Here is a 14,273-nt window from a genome sequence, read left to right on the forward strand (position 1 = left end):
TCAAATAAAATAGACATTTACAATGAAATATACTTTATTTATTTATTATTTTGATATGGGGGGGGGTAGTTGGTAATGATCAGGAATTTTAGCAGAAAGAATAGCTTCCTGCTTAGTTATCATTTACTGTGTGTTGTGCTTGTGTGCACGTATCTTGTTTTTAAGATCCTGTGAAAATGGCAACGTGATGTTGCCGAAATATTGGAAATGTATTCAAATTTATTTTAATGTATATTCTATTGTATGTTGTAATTTCCTTAAGCTATTTAGTAAGATTGCTTGATCATAATAAGATAAGTTGTAGGCTCAAGGAACTTTGTAAACACCTGGAAGTGATAGAGGATGGTTGAGGATTCTTAGTTAATAATAAATTATTTTAATAATAATGTATTATTAATAATAGATTCTTGGTAAATAATAGGAACAATTATTTGTTGAAATTTTTTTGCTATTGTAGCTATTGGACAGGAAGTCTGGTAAATAAAGTCGAGAGCTCAGCAGTATGATCAGCCCCAGCAGAACAGAGTTTGGAGGCTCTATTAACAAGGGTTTTGATAACCATATTGTTGAGAGGAGGGATGATGGGGAAAGTTTGTGTATGTATCTACCCATGTGGATAGGTTTTCTGTAAACTAAGAAAGAAAGGGTGCCATTGGTGAGACTTGTAAGTAGAGTATCTAGAAAAGGAAGACTATTGTTATTTTCTTTTTCTGTAGTGAACTGGATTCTGGGGTGCTGAATTTATTCCATTAAACCCCATAAAATAATGAGTTCAAACCAGCAGTAAGTCTAAATAGTTATTGTTAATACTACCAACTTCTCATTGTACTTTTTTTTGTTATGACAGTTTTCTGGGTAACTTACAACTTTTGCAAATTGTCTCTTGATAGTCAGTTGTTTGCTGATGATGCAAATTTGTATAGTATAGTAGTTAATCAGATCTAGAATGCTTGCAGGATGATTTAAATGAGCTAACAGTATGGCCAAAAGATAATGGGAGCCAGTAATGTGAAAAAATGTTAAGTTATACATTTTGATAACAAAATATTACAAGCTACATAACAAACAGATGGACCTATACTTTAGGAAATTGATGAAAATAAAGGGTGTTCTTAGATTATGGCTTAATTACACAGAGCATATTGCTGAGGTGCCCACAGCTACTTTAATAACCATGGATTACTTGGTTATTGAAGAATACACTCATTTGCAAAGATAAAAGAAGTTATTATTCCTAAGGCCTTGATACATCTGCACACATCTGGATTTCTTGGCATGATTCAAATACCACTGTGATCGTAGATTGAGGATTTGTGGGTTGCAAAAGTTAGTTGAAAAAAGAGGAAAGGGTTTATAGATTAATGCATAGGAAATATTTCAACACTTGGCTAGAGTTGGACAAACAAGAGACCATCCCTGGAAATTGAGTAAATGTGGTTAACATGGGTGTGAGGACTAAATTTTTTGGTTGTGGTGAATGAGTGGACTAGTTTGCCATAGTCAGTTTGTGAATGCTTTGTCAATGAGTTCAAGAGAGGTACTAGATATAGTGTGGATCGTTTGGGTCTCATGCAGTGTGTCTTCATACTCCATGGGAGTGTCTGTATAATAATAATTTTAGCTTCCTGTCAACCAATATCCCATGATTTCTTTCCTCATCCACTTCCCAGAGCAAAGGTCCTTCATTACAGTGCAGCATACACTGTTTTCTTTTCTTTCCCAAAGTGCTTCATTTGGACTTAGCAACATTCAACTGGCATCAGCATTTAAATCCTCTTCTAACAACATTACTCCTCCTAATTTAACATCATTAGCATACAGTTGAATTTTATTTATTTAGCATATGGCTTACACATGAAAAGTTACATTACATTAATCCTTAATATATATAAATATAATAATACAGTCATAAAAGAGACACTCAAGAATAGACTACAACTGTATGTCTAGTTTGATTATCCAGTCAACTGCACTTGGTGTAGCATGGATGAAGTCTGATGGGTTTCCATTGTATGCACATAGAATGTAAGCACATTCTACTGTAATGTGATTAATTGTCTGGCAGGGTGATCTACAGTTGCACCTGGGTAAGGCAATCATGCCCCATTTGTAAAGGTGGTCTGCACATCTGCCATGATTCGTGTGGATTCTGTTAAAGGTAGACCAAGTTTTCCGAGGTAGGTCAAAACCCAAAGGCATCTGTGTTGGGTCCACTAATTCATGGAAGTTCCCTGTTGAAGTGTTACACTAGGATTCATGTTAAAACTCCACAAGATTTTTCGCTGTTACGATTGGAGGGTGCCTTGACTTTAGCAAATTCTAGGGGTGGGGTGTTCTCATGGATTGGGAGATCTTGGATTTCCATGATTTTGCTGTATTCATGTAGAAGAAAGTTGGATCTGCAGATGTGTGGAGGTGGGATATTGCTTAGCTTGTGAAATCAACCCCAACCTACTGGCTGGGAGCCAGTAGGTTGGGGTTGATTTCACAGTTCCAGAAATAAAGTGCGTAGTGGTGTTAAGCTGAGCATGACCCAAGTACACATGGGCACTGTTCGGCCTTATGGGTAAGCAGTATTCAGCTGCAGAGTAAACGAGTTCAAGAGCAGTGCAGCAAAGCATTGTTGATGAGGTACCCCAAGTTGTTCCACATAGTTTCTGCAATATATTGTTTCATATTTTTAACCTGGATGCTGTGTTAATGAGATGTGGTTTAAAAGATGGAGTGCTATTCAAAGTGATTAATGAGATGTGGTTAAAAGATGGAGTGCTATCCGAAGTGATGCCCAGATGTTTTGGGAATCTGTTGTAGCATAGCAGTTTGTGGTTTAAGTAGACCATCACTTCTTTGTTAGCTTGGTTATTGTTCAGGTGGAAGCATGAAACTTCTGTTTTGCTAGGATTTGGGTGTAATCTCCATTTGCAGAAGTATTCATCTAGGACTTGCAAAGTCATTTGTTAGTATATCTTCCATTGTAGTAAAGTTGGTATGTCTGGTGGCTAGAGCAATGTCATCAGCATAGCAAAACTTCTTGGAAGCTGTATTAGGCATATCTGCGATGTATAAGTTCAAAAGGAGGGGAGCCAGAACTGACCCTTGTGGTAATCCATTATTCAGCATTCTTTGTTTATGTTTGTTCTCGTTCATACACACTTGGAACAGGCAGTTGCTTAGCATGTTATCAATTAGTTTTGCTGTTGTTCTGCATGGAGTAACTTGCAGATTGCGCCTTGCTTCTAGACTGGATCATAAGCTGCGGTAAGGTCTACAAAAGCCTATGGCTGTTTTCAGACATTGTTTGTAGCCTTCCTCTGTCTGTGTGTGGTGAGTGATAGAACCTGATCACAGCAGCTTCATTTTTGTCTGAATCAGACTGTTCCACTAGGACTTGTTCTATTATCTTAGGGGGCAGTTCTATTGAGGGTGAACCTTTCTAGGAGCTTATAACAGGCACTAAGTAGGGCTATTAGTCGATAATTTTCTGGTTTGCTGTTGGTTTTTCTGGTTTTAAGATGGGGATAATTTTTGTTCTCTTAAACTCTTTTGGAAGTCTGTAGGATGTCAGAGAAGAAGCCAACGCTGTTGGGCTTTTTGCCCTGACTTCAGGAAATCGGAATGAATTCCATTGAAACCTGGAGCCTTGCCTGGTTTCATATCCATTAGAGCAGTGTTAATATCTTTAAGAGTGAAAAATATGTAAGTTCTTCTCTTTTTATTTGAAGAGTGTGTTATTTGTCCTTGGTATTATATCTTGATGTGTTTGACAATATGTGATGCATATTAGTTAAGAGAAATAGCTAATTGTTTCTGGACACTCAGGTGCCACTACCTAGTTTTCTTAGAAGGCTCTGTGTTTTTCTACTGGAGTGCCGAAAATCGAATCTTTCTACTGTCTCAGTCCATTCCTTCTGTCAGTTGGTGTCAAGGCCTTTAATGAGTTCATCTGCAATGTCAGGATCGCCACACTCTAGGTATTCTTGATTTATATCATATGAAGCCTCTTGGTATGGTCTCCTTACCTACAGCTAAAACAGCTCCCATGAAACTTTTGTAATTATTGCTTGTTGGAAAGAATCCAACTGCCATATTTGTCAAGATAAGTAACAAATGTATCCCAGTCGGCTTTCTGGAAATTCCAGCAGCGATGTTGGATGGATCTGACAAGGGATACTTGCAGACCTACTTCTAATATAATTGGTCTGTGTTGGCTTTGTGGAAAGTTGGAGAGAACTCTTCTCGATGTAGGTAATGGTCATCCATTGTTGTCTTGAGTGACAAAACAGAGGTTGGGGTTGTGATCCCTGTTTCAAGCTGCTGACCTGAAGGACGATCTGTCTTTTGCATCAAAAATGGTGCATGTTGTGAATTTCTGCCCATTCAGTCAATCTGTCTGCATTCATTGTTGGAAGCATATTTCCATAGGACAGTGATTTTTAACTGGTGTTCCCCGGAACACTTTGTTCCGCGAACTAGTTACAAGTGTTCTGCCGGGGGAAGATGTCGCATGACATCTTTCATCAGCAGAACATTTGTTGGATGGAACACTTTATCTATCTGCATTGACTTCTAAACCAATAGGATATCATTTATTTGTCAATAGTAGGCTCTATTAAAGTATTTGTTATCCTTGCAAAGAAAATAAACCCAAATATTATATCTATGCACCGTTTTTTGCACAGAGTCCCTAGTTTCAAAAACATTATCGGCATTAAAACCTGTACTAGACAGAGTTGTAAATATGGTAAATTACATCAAGTCAAGGTGCCGTTAAAAGCAGGCCTTTTTTAAAAAAACTTTGCATATCTATGGAAGTCAAGTGCGAATCTTTGCTTTTGCACACTGAAATAAGATGGTTATCCAAGGTAAATGTGCTATTCCGAATTTTAGAACTTAAGAATGAATTATTGGCCTTTTTTCAAAATGAAGGTACAGATGCCTTTGTATCTCTTTGAAAAAACCGCATATCAGAAAAAAATAGTTTTCCTTTGCTTCATAATAAAAATGTCGAGGGAATTATCTCCCTTATAACAAAACATTTAAAAATATGGGAAGAAAAGATTTCAAGTTACTTTCCCTCCATAAATACACATAATTAAGACTGAATAAGAAATCCATTTGGCACAGTTAATACATCAAGTTGGAATTTTCATTACAAGAAGAAAAATAACAATTAGTTATTTTGTCAGCGAATCGTACTCTAAAAATGAAATTCTCCGAAATAACTCTTGAGGAATTTTGGATTTTTGTCCAAGCCGAATACTTAGCTCTCTCCATCAGGGCACTGAAAATTTTGTTAGTTTTCAATATCATATTTGTGCGAGCTCGGCTTGTCAATATTAACCAATATGAAAATGAAAAAGCGTGAAAGACTTACTAATATAGACAAAGAGATGAGGTTAGCTATATCGCATATTAGGCCTGATATTGTTGAAATCTGCAAAAGCTGACAAGCTCAAGTATCACGTTAAAATAAATCATCAATATATAAATTAAATGATTGTCCCAGAAAAGAATGTCATGTATTTTTGGTGATTTATATTAATAGTTTGTAGAGTAGTTCAACATAAAATTATTTCATTGATTGGCAATGTCTTAAGTTCCTTGGTGAGTAAACTCTTTAATCGCTATTCTTTCATGGGTTTTGGGAATGTCGAACTTTTGTCTTGCTAAGTCTAATTCATACATGCATGATAAACTGTAATTGCCACTAGAAAATGACATATCTCTGATTGAGAAACCATTTGTGGTTAAAACATGTATCCGTGCATTTTTGTATTTTTAGTAATTAGCTTTGCTGGCTTTAAAAACTAGTAAACATTCATAATTATATATTGGGGGGGGGGGGACATTCGCCAAATCTGTTTGAAACTACAATCCCCAAATCAGTATGTTAACTGCTTTTGATCCGTTGCATTCTAGTGAAACTCACGTAGATGCAACTTTAGTATATGAAGATTGCTATTTGCATGGAGTCCATTATTTTATAACTTATTTGAAAATTCCTGTAAACATCCCATTGTCATCCTCAGATACGCCGATCTGAAAGTGATTACAGAAAGAGTTCATGTATATGGGTGAAGTGAGTATTTCGTGAACTGATTTTCAGTACTCCTTAGTTTTACTTAGTCTTAACGTAAAGTGTTTTGCACAAGTTTCAGGTCAACACTGGTATTCTTCAGGTATTAAAGTATGATCATGACTTGGATACATATTGTCCTTTCTTTTATTGAGGAGCAACAGAAATTGTCATTTAAAGAGGAAGACTTCAGAGAAGATTTCTTGGCAGTTCTACCAGTAAAGACCAAGGGAAAAGGTGACACCAGAAATCACTGAGCTGGACATTAAATAAGTTTTTTAAGGATATTATTATTATTCTGGACTTTGGAGTCATGACTCATTTCTCATATCATTGAGAAAGTTTTATGTTGATCATGGGTGAAAGGGGACCAGAGTTAACACTCAGCTATCTACTAACTCAAGTTTCTCTTGCTCATTCTAGTATATCTCTCCTGGTCCAACTCAGAATTTGCTTCCATCTGTAAAGAATTCAGTGATGGTAGAAAATTGTATAAGTCAAATAGGTCACAATCTTTCTACTGTGTTGGGGGTGGGGGGTGCAGCAAAAACAACATGGGACAGGTGTTGAAAGTTTATTTTTCACTTGGTTAGAATATAATAAATTTAGTTTAATCCTTTATCCAAGTGTGAGCAAACAAAGTTTGCACCTGAAAGTATCTTCAGGACTGGAGTAAGGTGGTACAACACCAGGGTGACTCCTTGCAAAGGTGGAGCAAGCTACCAACACTCCTATCTCAGTATCTCCCATAATGCAAAACACTATAACAACTTTATTAAAAAGGTGGCACACCATTTGGCAACTCCTATAGGTAGAGATGACCTTGCTAATGCTTCTGGCTGGTATCTCCACTTGGGCCTGGCTCCCACTGAAGAGACCTCAATAAAGGTTGAAACTAGTCTGGGTAGTGACCCTTCCCTTAATGCATAACATTAGACATATCTGCAAGGAGATGTGTTTTGCATTATGGGAGATACTGAGATAGGAGTATTGGTAGCTTGCTCCACCTTTGCAAGGAGTCGCCTGGTGTTGTACCACCTTACCCCAGTCCTGAAGATACTTTCAGCGCAAACTTTGTTTGCTCACACTTGGATAAAGGATTAAACTAAATTTATTATTAACATGGGACAGAATTGTTGCCATTTAGTGGGTGGAAAAGAGAGAGAGGCTTCAGAGAAAAGTTTTTCGTTTTTAACTCAAATGGAAAAGGTACAAAGGACCAAGCATTGTCAAGTACCATAGGGCTTGTCACGTTAGTGCTACTTGAGGATATTAGTGAGGAGGCAATGTTGATCACAAGCAAAGGAATACCAGAATTCTCATCGCCTAACTATCTGCTGAGGTTTTCCTTTCTCATTCATGTGTAAATACTAGCGTGACTCAAAAGTCATTTTCTAATTTACATGATGTTACTGAACCTAAGTGTGAATATACCTAGGGGTTTGGATGGAATTGTGTATTGTGAAAATCTTCTTGGGAATTGATGGTGCATTTGACTCTGAGCTATGATAGAATCCCAAGAGAGAGAGAGTGGGGGGGGGGAATAGCTCCATTGCATTAAGGAGGGCTCGAAGACAATACCAAATTATTTGACGAGTCACCATTTCGCAATTGGTGGTCAAGGTATTGAAGAAGATGGTTCAAGTTCAGTGGGCCAGCATGGTATTTTGAGATAGATCATGCCATAGTAATTTACTCACTTTTTATAATAAAGTGACAACCGAGTTGGATAAGAGGAATGGCTGTGCAGTGATACTGCTGGACTTTGCAAGAGCATTTAACAGGATACTGCATGGGAACCTATTACATAAATTGGAGCACACTGGTTTGGATATGAAATTTAGTGATGTGGATAAGAGGGTGGTTAATGGATAGACTAGAGTACTTTGTAGAGAAGTAGAATCAAGAAAGTAACTAATAGTGTGCTGTGCAGGGCTTTGTACTTAGGTCACTGCTATTTAACTTGTATACTAATTATATGGAAAATGATCTGAGGGAAAATATTCAGTTATTTGTTGATGTAAAACTGAATAGAGCAATAATTGATAAAATGATGTAGCGATCTTGTAGGATAACTTATACAAACTGACAGTATGGGCAAAGAATAATGGCAATCAGTTTAATGTAGCAAAGTGTAAGTTAAGCATTTTGGGATTAGAACATTGCCAGCAGTGTATACTGTATTGATAAAACTAAGTGCTGAGAAATGAATGAGTTTAGGGATTTAGAGGTGCTAGTGACTGAGTTACAGTTAAATAAATCCTTTAATAAAGCCCTATCTAGCTTTTGGAGACTGAGTGGGTGGGCAGTTCAATCTCCACAGGCAGCCAATCAGAGATAGCTGGCCGAAGACTATCACTAATTATAATTGGCAGCCAGTTACTGAATTATTGCATATTCCTTTGATTTTTTTTTTTTTTTTTTTTTAATCCCTCGGACCTCTTTAGCCTAGCCTTTTGGCTGCTTTTTTGATTCCCTAACACCATTATCATTAGGAAAAAAGTTCGTTGCAGGTTCGATTCTTGTGAGAAAGTAAAATAACATTTTGTAATTTTCTTCAACTGGATATCCAGTTCTTGATCTTTGGCGCAAGCTCCCCACAGAAACTCTAGTTTGTAACTCTACATCTCGGAAAAATTGATTAAAAAAAAAACTCATAATAATAATCTTTTATTATTATTATCATCATCATGGTGCTGTGTAGGCTTAATGGTGCACGCACGCACACTGTTATCACGTGAGTTAGAGTTCAGAGGTCATATTGTTAAAAAAAAAAAAAAAAAAAAACTCATAGAATTGCTTGGTTATTGAACTAGTAACTCTCTATAGGCCTTTATATGGCATCTGAACTGTTGTGCATGCACAGATCTAGTTACCTGAGTTCTTGATGCGGAAGAGGTGAAAGAAACAGAACCAGAGATGAGTGACTATGATAGTGGTAAGTGTATGGGTTGCTTCATATGAGAATAGATTGAAGATTTGTGGGTTATGGAGGTTGGTTAATAGAGGTGATGGAACTATGAAACATAAGTTGCTAAGGAAATTTTTCAGCACGTGACCAGCATGATGAAAATAAGAGATCATCCCTGGAAATTAAGTAAGAGTGCAGTTAGCAAGAGGATTATATTTTTTGCTTGTGAATGAGCGAGATGGGGGTACCAGAATCAGTTGATTGCTTTGTCAGTGAACGAGTTCAAAACAAAGTGACAGGTAGTGATATGTAATGATAGTGTTTAGCATAGACTCATCATGAAGGGAACACTACTCCACTACACATAACTCAACATCTTCCTTACTTAATCCTCCAACTATTATCTATTGTCTGCTACCAGCACCAGTAGTATTTTATGTGTATAAATTGCATGGGTTCTCTTTGCTAATTTGCCCTGTATGTGGGATGAAAAACCTGATGTAATTCATCTTCAGTTGAAAAAATAAAGATTCCTCTTGAATTGAACTCGGGTCTTTTCCAGTCGAAGGATGCAATGTCCCATTGACTTCTAATTGTGCTAAGGTGATTCATAAGACTTTTTTTTTTTTTAACAAAAACAAATGATTGAAAAATAAGATAATTAAATGTTAAACATGGAGAAATTCATAAATAATTCCAAATAGCTAAATCGAACATTTAAAAAAAAAAAAAAAGAGGAAAAGGGAAATAAAAGTAGCAACAGTTAATAAGAAGTGGGGAAAGCAACATTAGATTAAAGTTTTAAAATGCTTGTGAAAGATACTGAGAAATATTATTACTGAAAGCATGCTCTCATAAAACAAAAAAAAATTCATAAATTTTCACCTATGTATTACTGGTATTTTGTAACAATATCAACTGTTGGATGGATATACCCTACTTTTTTTATGCATCTTATTTATTAAGAGAAAGCTTTTTTTTTTTTTACTTTATTAATGATTAGAAAAAAGAAACATTAGCAGTAAATACAGAGGAAACCACTTTTTTTCCTAGCATTTTTGCAAAGAGAAAAGTTACTTCATAAATGTTACTCAGATGTAGTCAAAAACATGCATTATGCACATATTACATTAGGTGGAAGTTTTTACTTTAGCATCAGAAAAAATCATAGAAGAAAATCGAGCAGGATTCAGGCCACATAGATCCACTATAGACCACTATAGATGATGTCTTAAGATACTTAGGATGAAATATTTATAATTAAATAATTTTCACTGTGGTTAATACTTGTTTCTTTTAACTATGATCACACCACAGGTTTCGTTATTTAAAAAAAAAAAAATGGAAAATATTCTTTCTTTTTGAGAATTAATTTTAAACGACAACAATTTTCTAAAATACTCTTTCTTTACGAATGATTTATTTTACTCTTCCCCCCCCAAAAAAATAGTACCATCTTTTTATGTCAATCCTACTTATAAAATGTTGATGCATAATGCATTTAGCATTATGCATCAACATAACATGCATACAGCAATCCCTTGGTTGGTGCATTTTTTATTATTATTTTTTTTTTTTTTTAATACCCAAATTCGATTAGTGCACCTATATACATCTTAAAAATAAATGTTACAGATTTTAGAAATTTTCAATCTATACATTTCTTATGGCTTACTTTTAAAAAATCACTCACCAGGATGAAATAAATTAGTTACTGATTTGAAACGTTTTACAGTTACTTTTTAATGATATACTACACTATTTCCATGTACGCTATGTTCCAAATTTACCACTAAAATTTATGTCGTCTGCTTTACATAGCATTTTGCTGATCATATCTCGTGCAATTGTTTTCCTTTTTTTATTTTAAATTATTTTCCTGACCAATCATGAGTAAAATAATTAGTGAGGAAAAAAATAGAAGTGTGAAAATGATTCGAAAAGTGATCTGATTAGAAGAAAAACTTGAAATAATAAAGAAAAATGAACATGGTGAGTCCATAGCAAAGGTAGGACAAGAACACAAAAATGGGTGACTCAACTACTGAATATAATGAGAAAGGTAAGGCTGCTTCAAGTTCATCATGCATGCACTTGAAATCAAAGTATTATAATTATTGAATCAGAAGTTTTTTTACATGGATCGAAGATTGTAACCAAAAACGGATCCTTCTAAACACTAGCGTTATTAAATCAAAAGCATTGCCTCTTTGTAACCTGGAAAGAAAGGGCTATCAATGATTGAAAATGATATCATTTATCTTTTGCAGTGAATATCATTTACCATCTAATTATCTACTGCAGTATCCAAAAAGTAGCTTTTTTCCTCCCTTCCAATCTAGGTGCCAGTTTTCATTTGAACAGCTGCTCAGTATCAACAAGTCACATATTTACCACCAATAGAATATTTCTTCCATTGTTTGGGATGATACTGTTTTAAAAAATCAATACAAAAATTGTATTCCACAAAATGTGTTCCCTGATGCACCTTACTTGCAATAACATGAATCACTTCAGCCACATAAACTTTATGTGTCTTATAGAAGAAAATAGAAGCAGCGGTAGTGCTTTTGCAAAGTTAGAAGTAAGGGAAAAACTAAAGATGGAACAATTCACAACAGAACTCAAAAAGGATATATCTAAGCCACAACCATAAACTAACTTATAAATACATCAACAAAGAAATAAAAGGTAAAAACAGACAATGGATTTAGAAAAATGGATAACCTATTTTCAAATTCCCTGGAATGAAAATGAAGTAAAATTTTATAAAACAAAGAATGGCCTAAGAAAATATTACAATGTCAAAAGTAAAAAAACGCAATGTGAAAAATAAGAAAACTCCAGAAGACGATACAAAAATTTAATGAAAGACTCCTGTAATTACTTAATACAGTCTGTATTTCTGTTTAAAAAAAAAAAAAAAAAATTTCTTGTAGTGTGTGTTGTTGGGAGAGATTAACTGGTTATTCCATCTTATAAAAAAAGGAAATAAAGATGATCTCAATAGCTGTAGGGGGGGGGGGATTAGTCTGCTAAATGTGGTTTATCAAAAGAGAAGCTAAAGAGTATTATAGTGGACAAACTACTTGAACAATAAAGGACAGAACACATCTGGTCTTTATTATGAAAAAACCTTGGATAAAATTAATATACAAAAACTGTTGGGTCTATTTTAAATATACCAGCTCTTAGTCTATTCAGTATATACAGAAAATAAAATAACAATCAAAGTAGAACATATATCAGAATGGAAAATCATATCTAGTGTAGGTGTGTCAAGTATGTAGCCTATCACTGTACTTTTTGATATATATATATATATATGTGTGTGTGTGTGTGTGTTTATTTATTTATTTGTTAGATGTTTCATCCCAATTGCACAGGATTTCTTCAGGTGTAAATAAACTAGTAGACAAAACAGTAACTGTTATGCAGTTGCAAATTTCCAAAGATTCTTATATTTTGTCTTTCTATTGTGTCTGATGTCTTGAAAACTTGTACCTCATTTGCAAATTGTCTTGTGGGTCAGCTGAAGAGAGCACATATGACAGCTGAGGCTCATGTCTATGGTATTCAGTATCTCAAACATGTTCTTCGATGCTTTGTTCCATTGATTTTTCTGTATGGCAATCGCACCACAGCCAATAAACACCTGGATATTGAAGTGGGCTATGTCGAGGTTTTGTGGATCTTAGTAGTGATCTCATTTTGATAAAGGGGGTAAATACTACTTCCATTTTATATTCCTTAGGTATTTTTGCCAGCTTTATGGACACAGTTAATATATGGGAGAGTGATGAATCATCTGTTTTCATTAGAAATTTTTCTCTGGTCTCATGGTTGTTGAGTTAGTCTGGAGATGGTGTGTTCACTATAGCTGTTTTGAAGGAAAGTGTTTCTTAAATGTTGCAGTTCTTTGGATAGTTTGTCCTTGTCAGTGATGAGTCGGCTCTTGCTTCTAGTGTGGAAATGATACTCAATTTTTGAGGTCTATAATGATGGGATAATTCATGCAGATATTATTATTACCCCAAGACCTCATGGAGTCAAAGGGAGGTCCTTTTATCTCTCTCTCTCTCTCTCTCTCTCTCACACACATGCACACAGCTCATCATATTGTGCCTCGAACACATTCAAACTCCATGCAGACAACACGCTCTCAGGCAAGGCATTCCAATCATTTACAACTCTGCACGAAAAAAACCTGCCTTTCTCTCTCCTACTCACACCCTCTTTATACAGTTTCCAGGGATGACCTCTGGTTCTCCCCTGATCTCCCACTATTTTCTGTAGAACTTCTCCAGCATTGATCCTATAACAACCCCTTACCAACTTCTAGTTCTCTATCGAGATTGGCTTTCGAAATATAGACTTTTAATTTACCCGATCCCTTAGTAGAAGGTCCAGAAATAGGAGTGAACCGTTAGATTCTAATTCATAGGTGAATTTTATGTTATGGTATTGATGATTTAGGTACTCGTGAAAAAGCAGAAGTGAAGGTAGTCTATGGTTCCAGACTAAGAACATATCATCGATATACTTTTTCCATAATTTTGGTTTATGGTGGTATTCTTCTGGGGCCCTTATGTGTATGTGTGTAATTTACAACAATCTGGAAACAACATAACCTGTTTGGTATACAAATAAAGATCTTCTGCAGCTTCTCCCACTTAAGTGGGGTCACTGTTGATAATGAGTCTCCTCCACCCCTTCCTGTCTTGGGCTGTCACCACATCCAAGTTCTTCATCCTCAAGTCCTCTTCTTTGGCTGCCCATGCTTCTGCCTTCCTTGCACATCTATCTGCATGACCCTTCTTCCCACATATTCGTCCTCCCTCCTCATCACATGACCAAACCATCTCAACCTTGCCTCCTGTATTTTCGCTCCCAAGTTCTTAACTTTCACTATTCTCCTGACATAGTCATTTCTCAGACGATCCTTTCTGGTCACGCTGCACATCTACCTAAGCATTCTCATCTCTGCTACTTCCATCCTGCTGATGTTATTTTTCCTCGGGGCCACAATTTCTATAGCATATGTCATAGTTGGCCTCACTACTGTCCTATAGATTTTGCCTTTCAGATTGATCGGCACCCCTCTTATCGCATAACACTCCAGCCATCTCCCTCCAGTTCCTCCAACCCGCTTGTATCCTGCATCCCACTTCCTTCTCAGCTCCTCCATCTTTCATTGTTGAACCTAAGTATCTAAAGTTTCACTTTCCTGATGACATTTCCTTCCAGCTCCAGATCTGTCTCCTGTCTGCTGCCCACTTTGCAACA

General features: G+C 35.9%; 1 protein-coding gene across 6 annotated transcripts in view; it reads left to right on the forward strand.

The window, feature by feature from the left end:
• Positions 1-14,273, forward strand: part of LOC150099877 (uncharacterized) — a 121,283-nt gene that overhangs the window by 8,035 nt on the left and 98,975 nt on the right. The window lies entirely within an intron of this gene.

The sequence above is a fragment of the Typopeltis vanoorti genome, chromosome 14 (assembly GCF_054136105.1).
Source record: "Typopeltis vanoorti isolate ZY-2024b chromosome 14, IOZ_Tvanoo_1.0, whole genome shotgun sequence".
Lineage (NCBI taxonomy): Eukaryota > Metazoa > Arthropoda > Arachnida > Uropygi > Thelyphonidae > Typopeltis > Typopeltis vanoorti.